At 47.2% G+C, this 14,641-nt stretch overlaps 1 long non-coding RNA gene across 1 annotated transcript; it reads right to left on the bottom strand.

Annotated features, from left to right (window-relative positions):
- Positions 1–13,925: 13,925 nt before the first annotated feature.
- Positions 13,926–14,370, bottom strand: LOC138917749 (uncharacterized). Its single transcript, XR_011426194.1, has 2 exons — positions 14,246–14,370; positions 13,926–14,157 (listed from the first exon to the last, which is right to left on the bottom strand). It is a non-coding gene; the product is annotated as an uncharacterized lncRNA (long non-coding RNA).
- Positions 14,371–14,641: the final 271 nt, after the last annotated feature.

The raw sequence follows: 14,641 nt of genomic DNA, 5'->3' as shown, positions 1-14,641 counted from the left end.
GAGTCAGAGGGACCACCCAAAAATAAACCCTGGGGCATCACAGTTTCCACTCTTTCTGGACCGGAACTGTTCTAACAAATGGTTTGTATTTGTAGAAATCCCAATTAAAAAATAAAGATTAGTCCTACAATGTAGAGCCCTCTGTTTTTGGCAACCAGGAAGTGAACTTGAGGAAGCCTCGGGCTGGTGTTCCACAGCACATGCTCCAGCACCATCCTGTGTCAGTCTCTCCTCTCTTGGCTGCGTCTGCTTCCCAAAGAAGTGAGCAGGAGCACAAACAGACTGAACCCCCTCAGCACACCTTCCTCCCTAGGCCTTCTGAACTCAACCAGCAGTGGCTCACCCTGCCCCACAGGGGACCGTGGCCACTCCGGGCAGCTGCCTATCCTTCAGATCTTGTACCCCAATCACCAGTTCTTGGGAACACAGCTTCCCACCCAGGAGGCTAATTCAGATTAGGTTCACCGAGCCTGGGCTGAGAGCAGGCAAAGCACCCCTGCTTGTTGGGTGAAAGGAACCAGCTTCATCAGAGGCAAGCCAGATTCCACCTCTTTGCGGGACTCCACTCTGGGTTTAGTTTCCCATTTGGTTAGATTATTCTCCCCCATCTCTTGATCTAATGCCTTCTGCGTGCACACTCCCGGACAAGGGCCTTTTATTCTGAAACTTGGTAACCTCACAAAGTCCCAAGGTGGATAAGGTTGAAATCTTTGGCCAAACGGCTTCCAGGGATCACTGAAGAAGTCCTGTCTCTCCATGACTTTCCTGTTAGGTGGACAGTTCATGCTTCCCCCGGAGGAACTAGAACCTGGAATTCCTTGTTCATGTAGTTGGATCGTGTCCTGATGTTGTGCATTTAGGAGGATAGTACAAGTGGGGCTTTTATAAACAGGCACTTAGTTTTGTGCCTGGCAGAGTGACTTGAACATAGCAGGGACAAAAATATCTGTTGAATGAATGAATGAATGAATGTCCATTTTATCGGCACTCCTAAGCTCTTATGTCTTGCTACTTTTTAATTGTACCTGAAGTGATGATATACCAGTTTTTATAAATGCAAATTCAAATTAATTTCCTTTAGAGAAACCACTAGAATTTATCTATGTTAGAACATATCCATGAGAGAAAATGCAAGGACCAAAATCATCTATCTTGTTAGTAATTTTTCCTCCTAAAATGATGTAGTGCTCGGTCAGCTGTTACGCGATTTCGGGGACTACAGGCATTCCTCTGCATTGAGGGAGAAGAAACCGATGCAACTTCTTGCGACAAGTTCAAAAAGCCAAAGAATCTATCAATTTAGACAGGTCTCCCGGGGCCTGTAAGACTTTGCCACCACGGTCACCAAGACAATAGCAACATAACAAACATCAGGGGCATCAGCCCAGGCTGAGAGGTTGCTATAAAACACATTCCTGCCCGGCCCCTGCTGTCTTTTCTTTCCACTTTTGCTGGCTAGTCCTACTGCAGCACTTCAGAAGCTCCGCATGGCAGAACTGCTCCCTCTCCCTGCACATTCCTCATACCGATCCTCTTTGTAAATGTTTGCTTTAAACATAATCTGCGGCTTTACAAAGATTACATCCTGAGCACACATTTTTAGTCATCCGAATCTCTGTGCTGGGAGAGCTGACACTTGCCTGCACCCTCAGTTCTTGCCTCCAGCTTCATTCCTTAGACTTCCCCCTGGCCTTTCTGTTCTGAAGGGGGCATTTCAGAGTCAGAGACCTACAGAATCCTTGAAGACGAAGATCACTCGTCACCCCTTCTTTGTATCTTCTATGCCTTGAACACAGGAGGCACTTGATAAATATTTTTAGCAAATTGGTCTACTCATTGCTCCCTGTACTCATTAAGCACGTTCCCATCTCTGAGCCCCTGCTGAAGCCTTGCCTCCTGCCAGGAATGCACTCTCTGCTTCTTTCCATTTATGCAAATACTGACTATCCTCAGGACCAAAATCAAGCCCTCTGAGATCTCACAGAACCCACTTTTCTTGGGAATTAACATATTATGTTTTTTTTAATTCTCTTGTTTCTGGGTCCTGTCTTCTCAATTACTCTGAAGTCCTGTATGCTCCATCTGGGCTGAAGCAATTTGCCAGAACCAAAACCAGTAGGCTGGCCAAGGTAAGAAAGGTAGTCCAGTACCAAAGCTTTGCCTCAGGGGTGATGTCAGGGGTCTTTCCAAATCAGACACTGGGATAACAGATGAAAGACGCCCACATGGAGGCGGAATCTATGTGAAGGATTTAGTATTAACGGCAGGAGCAAAGGAACAGAACAGGTGAAGAAGCTCAGGTTAGGATGTGGTCAGTCCAGTGTGACGCCCTTGGACAAGGCTCATTTGCCCTGAAGCTGATATTGAAAGTCCAGATCTTGCCCTTTACACTTGGCTGTTAAAGTCTTACTCTCTGACTCTGGCACTGACACTCCCACATAAGAACTGTTGAATCCGTTATTATAATACATCCATTCCCACCCAGGATCTAGCGCTGTTATACAAATAGCAGGTTTTCCACTAGAAGAAAGGGAAGCAAAGAGGGAAGAAGGGAGACAAACAGATTGTTAGTCCACTCCCCTCTGCTGGTTCAGAAGGCCAAAGTAAGCCCAGCTAAACTTCCATCCTCATACCCACCCACTCACACTCACCCACACACCCAGCTGTTTGGCGGCAATTGCCACATCTTTCACACTTTAGGGATTGCTTTAATCGCTGGTAGATTTTGAGTTCCTTAAGCACAAGGACTGTATCTGTTCTTTTTTGTATTTACCACTGAGGAACAGGCGCTGGTTCCCCATTCTGAGGTGGGCATGGGGGCATCTCACCGCACTGCTCACCAGGGACTCTGAGCAAGACTCTGCTTCCAGTTAAGCAAGGGCAACTGGGGCACCTCTGTAGGTTCAGCAGTTCTGCCTTTGTCTAGTTTCCCACAGTTATCTCTTTCTCCACTCCCACCCAAAACACCCAAAGCCAACCATGCCCAGAGGGGAACAGAGTCCCCTCTGAAAAGCCTTCCCTATTGGGGGGGTGTGGGACAACTGTACCCTCATGAGTCTTCCCACAGCCATCAGCAAAGAGATGGGGCCAAACACTACGTCCAAATTAAGGACCCGTCCAAGTCCTGCCAACTCAGCACTACCAGGTACACCAAGAATGGACCCGGCAGACTTGGATTTAAGATTGATCTGCCTCGTCTCCCTCCTATTTTTCAAGGCAGAGTCACACCAGGGGAAAGGAAAGTTACTGTCATACTGTTCTTACAATGGTTTCTCCCTCTAATCACATGCAAAGTTAGAAAACTAACTATATCAGGGGAATTCTAAGCAGTAAAAACAAAACAGGATTAAAAAACAAAACCCACACCTCTCAGAAACAAAAGAATGGGAATTTCTGCTCTATTTGGTGAAATCACATTTCAGATCAACTGAGTGTAGAAAGAGAAAAAAGCCCAAGTGACAGAAGAGTGACTTAAATCAGTCAAACAAGATCCAAACAGCAAAATGGGGGAGGCACGTGCTTATTTTTATAATCAACGTGAAAGAGAGGCAGGACTACAGGAGAGAGGGGCTGACCCAGTGACAGCCACAGAGAAGCAGCTCTCTGAGGTGCCAGGGCTCACCTTTCCTGTACCAGGCCCTGTGTGTTATCTCTGAGCAATCAAAAGCTTATTTCTTATCAGCCCAAGTGCACTGACTGTCTTGACCCAGCGCTTGATACACACAGAGCCTCCCCCTCTGGACCTGGACTACAACTCTGTGGGTAGGCAGGACAGGGACTCTTGCATCCATTTTACAGATGAGAAAAACAAGTCCCAGGCAGATTTGCTCTAGGTCTTCTAATTCAAAAAATAACATAACCAGAACTTGAATTTGGCTGTTCTAATGCCAAGGTTAGAGCTCCCTGCACTGTCCCATGGGGCCCTGGGCCTCTGCAGGAAGGGAAGGAACTCAGCTGGGTAGTCAGTGAGGTCCCATGACCTTCTTTCGCCCCTTTGAAACAAGAAGTGAGAGCATAGACTCCTGTCCAACCCCCATCTGCCCTATTGTTCCAGTGAACCCCAGGCTCAACAGACTTCCGATGGCTGTACGCTGGCCCTCAAACCAAAGGTATCCATTCAGCCACATTCTTTTATGCCAAAGCTTCATCTGGTAAAACAACTCTACAAAGAGAGATTTCTACTAAGGAGCCCCCACCCAGTGGGTGACAAGTCTTCCTATTTTAGGAAATCTGTCAGTTCTCTATCAGCAGAGCCTGGGCCTCTGGCCAAGAAGTCTCTGGAGAGAGGAAGAGTGAGGCATCAGTGGCAGCCGCAGAGAACTCGTGTCCCCACCATGGAGGCTCGAGGGCTCCAGGGAAAGGGTGGTCTCAGGCCCTCTGAGCTCATGCTAGAGCAAGGCCACTGTGGCCCTGCTCCCCTTCCACCCTGCAGGGCAGAGACACGCTTCCCACAGCCTAGCCCTAAGCCTACTGGGGAAGGGGGTGGAGGGTGTGCTGCCCCTCCCCCCCCCCCACCCAGTGTCCAGAGACAGTAGCTGTGTTGCAGTAGTTGTGCGACCCTGAGCAATTTCCTCATCTGTAAAAAAGTGACAGCAACACCTACTTCAGAGAATACTGTGGTGATTGAATGAGAGAATGTATGTGAAGCACCCAACACATAGTGACCACTCAATTAAGAGACATTTGTCCCTTCTGCTCAGCAGCAATTCTGAACTCTCCTGTAGCCTCGGCCCCTCATAGATCTTGTTCTGTATCATCAATTACAACTTTCCTTAAACCCCACCCCCATTTCTTTCTATCCCAGCTGCATATTCCTATCTGTTGCTCCTTTAGTCCTATTTCTGGCCCTCAGTTCTGCTGTATATTTTATTGATCAAGCACTCACATAGCATTTACTACATACCCAGCACTCTTCTAAGACCTTTACAAATCTAAGTTTCTCAAGTGACCGCACAAATTGTACTAGGGGAGGAGTACAAAGGGAAGATTCACACAGCATTTGGGGCAGTGTGGTGGCAGGAGACAGGCCCTGGGTACAAGCCCTTTCTCTTAATTATCACAGCTTCCATCTAATGCTCCCAACAGCATCTGGGAGGTGCTAATTTTGAAAAGGAAAATTCGGCTGCCAACCCTTATTTCTATTTCCAAATAGAGTGTATGTCTTCTCACAGGGTGTTTTCGAAGTCTTACTCTGCAGATTTCTGATGTTAGTGTGTCTTTCTTTAAGAACTTTCCTTGGCTCAGTCCCTCCCTCCACACGTTCCAAGATGGAAGCAACTTCAAAAGCCAAAGCCAGACTGCTGTGCCTAGCAAATTGTGAATGTGGACACCCTCTCTTCTCAGATCTTTTCAAACTCAATAGCAAGAAGGATGTTAGTGACAAGCTGGGGGCCCCAGCAGACCTAGTGAAAGCAGCCAAAGGAGAGAGTGTCAGCAGCTTCCAGAGAATGAACCAAGACATTTCGAGTTAAAAATCTCCACACAGGCCCTGGCCCAGTGCAGCATAATGCAGTGTGATTACAGGGAGCAATCTAAAAATCAATATTGAATGGGCAGCCAACACAGCATCTATGAAAACAGACAACAACTGTGTCCTCTCCTCTGAGAATCTGGCAGCCACCACCCCCTGTGGCACAAACAAGCAGCTTTATAAACCAAAATAGTATCCTGGGTCTGAGAAGCAATCAAAGTCAAGTCTCTAGAGCTCAGGGAGAGGTTTTCATAAAGTCCTAAAGCACCTCTGCAAAGAGAAGCTAAAATAAGATAAATCTCCTGAAGGGCTGTCAACCGTGTCATCATCATTTGCGCCTCTATTAACTAATGATAGTGACAAGGAGGAGGAGACTATCGTGTCATCATCATCACTCTCATCATCCAACAATGGTCCACCTGCACCACTGGACACACCTGCTCAGTCTTTGTGCCTGCCTGCAGGTTGATGAGGCATATAAGGAGGCTAGATTTGTTTAAAGATGTTGGTTTAGGAATGACAAGAAAGCAGGGTAAAAGGAGAGAGATGCAGAAGCACAAATTCCCAGCAGAAAAAGCCTACCACCAAGTATTTGAGACTCTGCTCATTCTCCAGGTAGGGTGGCCCAATGCAAGGGCTTTGCTTCCATCTGCTCCCCTCCCAGCACCTGCTCCCTGGGATCCTTGAGTTGGAGCATATTTTGAAAGTACGACACCAAGCTCCCAACACTGTACCACATTTCTTTCCCTTTTCTGTTTCAGCAAGGACACTATTTTGTGCTTATTTATTGATAGTTTTAGACAATTTTCTTCTGGCCAGGGCTGGTTTTATCAGATAATCCAGGCACTTACTGGGTACCCTATCCTAGTAGGAAATGAAGGTTGCAGGAGGGTTGATTTATTAAGAAAGAAACAACAAAATATTACACACCCAGAGGCCAAGGGTCTGGGATATGGGGGCAGTATGTGATCTATCTGGGACCAGCTCAGGAGGGTTCCCCTTCAGAAAAAGCAGTGAATCTTGAGCTGCCCCACCACGTGGGGGCCCCTCTATTCCTATGCTTCCTGCTCTGAGACTAATGTCTTGAGAGGGTGTCCCAGTATTTAATAACCCAAGTCCGGTATTTGTGCCTTTCTTCATGCTGGGGCCTGGCCTCCCAAGCTCCCAGCAAGCAGAGGTTCCACTGAAAGTGAACAATCCCCTCTGATGAATGCAGCCCTGTTGATAGTGCCCTGCATCCACCACACCTGCCTCTCCTTTTCTGCACCTCACACAATGGGAAAGGATTCTTTTCTGCTGAGCCCACAGCTGATGAGCTTCCAGGCGCAACCTGACATGAACTCTCTGGTGGCATCCCTGTGTGGTTGCCATGGCACCCTGCAGGGGCCCTCAGCTCCCTACTCAGACCCAGCCTGAAGCTCCTTAGGCAAAAAGGCAGACCGTCAATGACTAGAGGTAATGAGCAGGGACCTTGAAATCTCATTTCAGCCAGTATGTTCCTCATCAACACCCACAAGCATTCGACTTCCTTTTATGCTGTCAACCCTAGAGGTCAGAGGTTAAAATAAAACCTCTAAAGGGCAGGACTGGTGAGTGGAAAAGAATATACAAAGAACCCTGACAATCCATAAGGCAGGAAATAAGCCCTTGGCACATGGCAGGTGCTCAATAAATATCTGTTAAATGAGTAAATGAATGAATAAAAGCAGCTCAACTGTGGTTTAGGCCTCTTGAGGGACATTTTATGAAAAGACATGGTAGGTACTAATAATTGGTATGTCATTTTTTGCCTTCCAAAATGCTTTCATGCATTAGCACATCTAATCTTTGCAACAAGAAAGGGCCCTAGAGCTGCTGGGAAATCATTTCCATTTTGCTGCTGAGAAAACTAAGACACAGAGAGGTGGCTTAGTCGAGTGACTCAGCACATTGGTCAAGGTCATGGGAGGGGAACTCCTCTCCCACCTCTTCTAACGGCTCAGCCACAGGACCTCTTCCTCCTTTCCTGGGCAGGAGCTGCTGGATATTTGAGAGGGGGCAGGGGGCTCAGGCATGCACAGAAGCCCTGTCCATGCCTCAGCTCACTCGGGCCTTGAATGATGAAATATTTATTTGGTGATAAGACCTTGCCCTTCAGATCAAATGGCTGCTTTCACCTGGATTACCTTACAATAAAGTAGACCCAATGTCAGTGTCTGCTGCCTGCGGCCTGAGTTGCTAGAGGGTCACTCACTCAAGCTTGCACAGGAGCCATGGAGAACCACTCCCTACTCCACCCGCTCAGGCAGGGAAGCTGAACAAGTGACAGGAGATTCGTACCTCCTGGAAACACAGAGCATAGCCCTAGAGCCCCTCACCCCCAGCCAGACCCCCTCCTCAGGACCATCTGGCTGCTGGCCTTTCTGCATCCCTTCCTCAATGATGGCACCAGGGAACCGGACTGCTCTTCTTTCCACAGAATGCTGTCACACCCACAGGATCCCATAGGATTCTCTCCCCACGGGGCCGTCTGTTAAGCAGAAGACAACCTTCCTATTATTGGGAAACTCAGGATAAAAAGCACAAACGTGGGGAAACTACAAAGGCAGATGGGTTTCAGCACACTTCCCCTCTTCTCAGCTCATCAGCCTGAACATGCCATCAGGCGTGAGCATGCGCTATGCCCACCAGCCTGTGGTATTCTGAAGACCCCCTGGCTCAGTCTGCTTTACAGCGATGTCAAGAATTAAATGAGATAACATAAGAAGCCATGTGAAATGTTTAAAATACATGTGGTATATGGTAATCAGGTTAGTTGTCAGTGTACCGGTTATTCTCCACTTGACTCACCTCCATGTGTTCTCAGCCCGAGGAGGCTGACCGCTGAGGAAGGCACCACCCCGGGCACCCCTGCTGGCTGTCTTCTGGTTTAGCCAAAGGGAAGTACCCAGAAGGAAAACTGGGTGGGGATTTCTTCTCCTCACCCTGCCTGCTTTGGTGCCCCATCTCTAGAGGCTTCCTCCCCAGCTCCAGTGTTCACTGGTTCAGGCACCAAGATTTCCTTCTTCCTTTTGTCCTTTAGCCCTAGGGAGGTAATGGCTGTCACTGATGCAAGTCTCTTGGTACCTCAGCATTCCGTATTTGTTCCCTTAACCCTGCCCGCATCTCTGTTAATCCCTTTATTAAAGCCTTTTTATTCGAATCACCTGGGATAAATTCTGTTTTCCTGTCAGGCCCCTGACTGACAAACTCAGATGTGCACATCTGTGTCTAACCAGCTGAAACGGTCAGCCTTGTCCTCATTCATCACTGGGAGCAGAGACACTAGTGTCCAATACTGGTTTTGTCTTCAGTGCAGAGCTTCCAAATTTCAAGCAAGGCGATCTTGCCCCTCCTTCCTCCCTTCTTTCTAGAGGCAGTGGCCTAGCTGCACATTCTTACAAAGCAGCTCAGCGTGGGCTGCCAGCAATCTGACATCAGGATGGAAGAATACAGAGGCCTCAGAGGTTCTACATTTTCTGGAATCTAATGATTCTGCTGATCCTTTGGTTTGGCAATAGCTACTTCAATTTCAAGATGCTTAAATCACTTCTTTGTTCTTTCTGCTGTGTAACTAGGGCACCATAAAGAGTTTAGTGGAATTGCTGTTTGGGGTAGGCATTTTTTGGGTGGAGGGGGTGTTATGTGGTTTTTTTCCCTTGCTCTGGAGAAGTCAAATCAAGTACCTGCAAGAAGGTCAAGTTTGTTCAGGACTTTCTCCTGCAAGAGGCGCACAGCTGACCCTTTCTTCAAGAGGTGCTCCTTTTGTCCCTCAGTCTCTAACACTTCTTCCTCCTCTCACTTCAGGGTGAATGTCTAGTTTGGGAGCTCCGAGACCTCTCCTCCTCTTTTATATTTACCTCCCTCCAAATTCCAGGTGGCTGCAAGCTTCATTGCCAAGTGCCATTCATTACACATTTATTTATTGAAGGCCTGCCATGTGCCAGGGGAGACGCTGGGCACAGGGAAACATGTAACCACACACCGTCCCTGCCCTCCAGGACCTCCCAGTCTAGCAAGAAGGGAAGACAACAAAAAGCTCAGGGAGTTAACAGGAGCACCTGGGGCGGGGGGGACCCCCGGGCTCTGCCTCCTGACCATGAGCCTTCTACCGCAGGGATCATGTTCACAGCCAGCCGACTCTCCACACCTCAGAGGAACTGCGTGTGCTTCATCAATAAGTAACCACACCCGAGTTACTATGCAAATAAGCTCAGCTCTGCTCTCTGAACAGCCAGTTCACTTTTCCACTAGCCTTTTCTCTCGAGCTTCCACCATCTTTGCTATATTTACTCTATGCAACTCATTTATCAAGGTCTGTCTTACTGAATGAGACAACCAGGCTGGAAAAGAATGGACAGTTTGAGAGAGGTCTACCTGGTCTCCCTGAGCCCGAGTTCCTTTCAAGGGCCAACCTTACCCTGGCCCAGTCTCATGCAAAAAGCAAACAAAAGACAACTGCTACAGAAAACACCAACAGTGACAGCTAAATCCATTTGGATTAAGAAAAGCAGGAGCGAAGCCAGGAGAGTGAAACCAGCGGGAAACCTCTCTCGCTGCAGTCGACTCCCGGGAGCATTTTAAATGCAGCTCAGAACAAGTCCTGATTCACCTTCACTCACCTCACAGGAGAGCCTCACAGAGGCCAAGTGCAGCAGCAAGATGGCCTGCTAAGACCTCTGGTTTCATCTCAGACTGGTTCCCAAAATGTTCTGGAGATTCTAAACCTTCACTCCCCTAAACACTTCAGACTATGCATAATACCTCATATTGCATTTATTTGGGAAAGGAAGCTCAAATATTCTATGTGGGTGAGATAGGAAGCGAACCTAAATAGGGAATCTGGCATCCCTTTTTGTTCCCATTTCCTTTTGTGAAAATCCATCAAATCAAAAAGTCATTGAGGGGCGGGCCCAGTGGCCTAGTGGTTAAGTTCTCATGCTCCTCTTCAGCAGCCTGGGGTTCACGGGTTTGGATCCTGGGCCTGGACCTACACACAGCTCATCAAGCCATGCTGTGGCAGCATCCCACATACAAAATGGAGGAAGATTGGCACAGGTGTTAGCTCAGGGCAAATCTTCCTCACCGAAAAAAAAAGGTTATTGAATGTTGGAGTTAGAAGAGATGTTGGAGATCGCTCAGTCCAACAGCCTCTCCTCCTTTAGAGAGCTAATCGAGAAAACAGGCTGTGACCAAAGTTCCACAAGTTATTGGCTGAACTAACCCAGGCTCCATTCCAGCATTCTGTCTGCTGCACTGCTGCCCTGGGCATTCATGCACAAGGTATTGGCAGAGGGCAGAGAGGGGAATATGTGGCCACTAAGGAAATAATGGAAAAACTCCAAAGAGGAAGGAATCAGCTGACACTTAGCTTGCTGCCTAGGCTGGCTGTCACGAGGCTCAAATTGGAAGCAGGTGAATCTGCCTGATGAGAGTTGATGGAGGGAAGTGAGGAAGGGGGAGAAGGAGGGAGGGAGAGAGGAAAGAATACATTTCAGAACAAACAGAATCTGTGACTCTGCATTTACTCTGTGTACTAGGGTGGCAAGAGTTGGGTGGGAATGAGGGTACAGGAAATATGTCCTTAGAGGAGGGAAATGCTTCTTGTATAAATAAGTAAAGGGTAAGGGCAAGTCTCAGACGCAAGTAGAAGATAGGGAAGGCTGCTCATGGTGAACCCAATGATGTGCCCCCCGGTCTCCTTTCCTGCATGAAGGTTTATTCCCCTACATGATAGAAATGCTACTGGAAGACCCTCAGCTGTCAGCCCTCTTTGGGGAGTGTCCAGGCTAAGGAAGCTGCCCCACCCAAGGTCATGCCTTCTTGGGGTGGCAGCCCCCATCCAGTGACTCATTCACAGGAGTATAAAGGCCCAGCCCTCTTGCCCCAACTGGGGACACCTCAGAGGGGCCATCTGAGCTTCAGAGTTTTCCATGTGGTCAGCTGAGCGCTCTGTAGGGATTGTTTCAGAGCTTAACTTCTCTGTCTGCCCAATCCTGCTTTCTTCCCCTCCCCTCCAGAGTGTTGATACCAAGAGCCCTCCCTAATGAACTGTGTGCAGACAAATCTCCATTTCAGAGCTGGCTTTTGGGCAAACCCAAATCGGAGCACTGCTTATCTAAGTAAATACACAAAGCCCCACTGAAGGCAGGGAGAAAATCTTTATCCATTGAGTCTGGTCAAGTAACTCACACCTGTGAAAGAACAGTGCCCAAGTCCTGATTTAGAGAATGAAGTTAAGGCTCTGCCTAGGTGACAGCTTGTCACCTCACTGCCAACCACAACATGTTTATTGAGCTTTCCAAATTCCAGAGCAGTAAGACTGAAAGGCCATTCCTTCCCTTTCAGGACCTGAGCTAGCCAGTCAGAAACAGTTCAGGCAATTCTAAAAGACTTTTAGAGAGGATTCTAAAATGACCCTCGGTGCTGATACCTCTTGTAAAATTGATAACCCTTAACTATCAGAAATGTTCCCCTGCAATAATTTAAATTCCTCACACCCTGTATTAATGTCTTTTTGTTATCTTAGGCAGAGGTAGAAAAGCTTATAAGCTTCTTCTTAATGACTCTTTATGATTCATCTTCAATCTTTTCTTCAAGGTAAATGATCCCATTTCTACCAGTTTTCAGAGAAAGGTCATGCTTTCAATCCTATCATCATTGCTGTGGCTTTCTGTAAAGGCCACGAAAGTTCCTCTTTCAAATCTTGGTTTGGGTATTGGTCAATTTAATGGCTATACCAATTTCTCATCTATGACAGTCAATTTTATCAACTTGTGTAGCAAATGGTACTCCAGTACAATAACAAGTCACCAACCGCAAGCCAGCAGGGGCACTTTTCTTGGTTTCCACTCTTCAAAGCAGGCATTCTCATCCTAACAGAGCTAACTGAAGAAGGAGGAAGGGCTCAAGAGGTGGGAGGAAGAAAGTTTAAACCTGAGGCTGCATGGTTCCTAGGAACAGAGAAGCCACCGTGCCTCCCGAGAGCTGAGCGGGAGGGGAGGATTCTGCAGAACTTGGCCAGAGGCAGGGAGTTCATGTTGGAGCTTATGTGCTTCTGCTTAGGAGAGAAATCTGAGCGCAGTAGTTACATCTTTCTTGCCAAGAATCCTTCAGATATTTCGATTTCTGAGTTATGCATCAAAAGTGAAATAAGCCCTATTTTATTTATTTCCCTGCGCCTACCTCAGGATACTTTCTGCATTTGCATGGTAAATAACGATTTATGTAGGAGAAAGAAAGAAATGAGGTATGTTCACTTATTTTGCTATCTTTGGTCCTGTTTGCAGAAGAAGCTCCCTGTAATTATTATGTTTAACTGTGGATTGGGAGAGTTTTTATACTCATTAGGAACACTTACACCAGTGGTTTCCAACCATTTGGCAAGGCCTGGAGACATTCCTGCTAGTCATGTCTAGTTGGGGTGGGGAGTGGGGAGCACTACTGGCATCTAGTGGATAGAGGCCAGAGAGCTGCTAAACATTCCGCAGTGCACAGCACAGCCTCACACAACAAAGAATGATCTGGTACAAAATGTTGACAATGCTGAGATTGAGAAACCCTGACTTGCAAATAATTTTGTGTCCTTCTAAATGTATTCACCTCTTCAGGAAGCTTCAGGCATTGTTTCTCCTCCCTTCAACACTCAACTGGCCTGGAGAAATTATAAGCTGTTTGACCAACAAGCTCTCTGTCTTGTTTATGATGGAGGCAGAGCTGAGGAACAAAGACCACAAGTGGAACCCCAATTGTGAGGTGAAAGCAAGCTTGACTTTGACTCACGGGCTCCCTTCAAAAGCTGTGTGTTATGTAGCAATCTGTGAGCAGGCAGGCCGAGCCATAAAATAACAAGGAATTCTCAGAATTACTTCCTAGGCCAAGGTTGTGTTCAGAGGCACAAAGAGAAGCCTCTTGCTTTCAACTCTGTAATAATCTCATCTCCCCACTTTGAATCAAGAATTGAACACTGTGTAAGCAGAATAACCAGGTACCCACTTCAGTTGGTTTTGAAGCCATCTCAATAATTCTGAGAAAACAGACTCCCCCAAATCTGGCAGTGAACTGATTAGCCTTGGATGTTTTTGTGCATACATTTCTTATCTTTCTGAAGAATAGATTGGGCATGCCAAAATTTTTTGAAGCTAACATTATGGTATAAGAATAACTTTGCAGCCAGCTTGTGCTTCCACCTGGAGTAGCACAGACAGAAAAGTCAGCCAAGCCCCGAGGGCCTGGTCAAGCATATAATAGTGTGGGATTGCTGCATAGCGGGCAGGATCCTTCTACAATACGGCCTTTGAAATGTCTTGAAAAGAAATCTTATGTCTAGAAAACAAAGCCCTCATGCCCAGGCCCCAACTCACCCAACTCACCCTACCCTCATCCCTACTTCAACTGAAAAGCTCAAAAAAAGAAAAAGTGCTGGGATTTTAAAACATTTTAGTGTTGAATAACTTTTTTCTTTAAAATGCCATCTTCCTAAGAATACAAATCCCCCAAGAGTGGTTCTCAAGGAGGATTCTGGGAAGATGGAGGAGAAGGAAGCACCAGGAATCCATCTTGCCACCTAGACAACAATTGTACTGGTAGAATCCGTCTGACATAACCATCTCGGGACTCCGGAGTCTACAGAAGGCTTGCAACTTCCAGGGGAAGGCTTGGACAGGAAACTGCAGTTAATACCAGTGAATTTCAGCTCTGAGTGCAGCAGCAGCCACCCATCCCCCACCCTCAGTTCCATGGCAGGCAGCTGTGCACCTCTTCCTGGAGCAGCTTGCAGGAGCCAAGGTGGGCAAAGAGGACCCTATCTTCCAAATATAGGGCATCTGTGCTCTGCTCAGATTGCTCCTTCTGATCTCAGAGATTCCAACAAAGATGCAGTTGGCAGTTGGCCATTGTCGCACCTCCCTGCATTGTTACAAGGCCTTCCGCCTTCCAGCTGAAGCGACTTCCAGGGGATTTAAAGGGCCAGTACTCTCTTTTTTCTTCCCTTCATTTTTCTCTTTTTCTCATTTTGGAAGCCCGACATAAAATAGTAGGACATTCAAAAGCAACTCCATATATAGGGGAAATTAGAAAGTCATTGTGTATATCCAGGGAAAGGCACAGGCTCAGAAAAGACCTTGAGAAGACCGTATGTTTATACCTCAGGCA

Source organism: Equus caballus, chromosome 15 (assembly GCF_041296265.1).
Source record: "Equus caballus isolate H_3958 breed thoroughbred chromosome 15, TB-T2T, whole genome shotgun sequence".
NCBI classification, from domain to species: domain Eukaryota; kingdom Metazoa; phylum Chordata; class Mammalia; order Perissodactyla; family Equidae; genus Equus; species Equus caballus.
The sequence above is the reverse complement of the archived record's forward strand: the minus strand, read 5'-3'. Positions and strand labels throughout refer to the sequence as shown.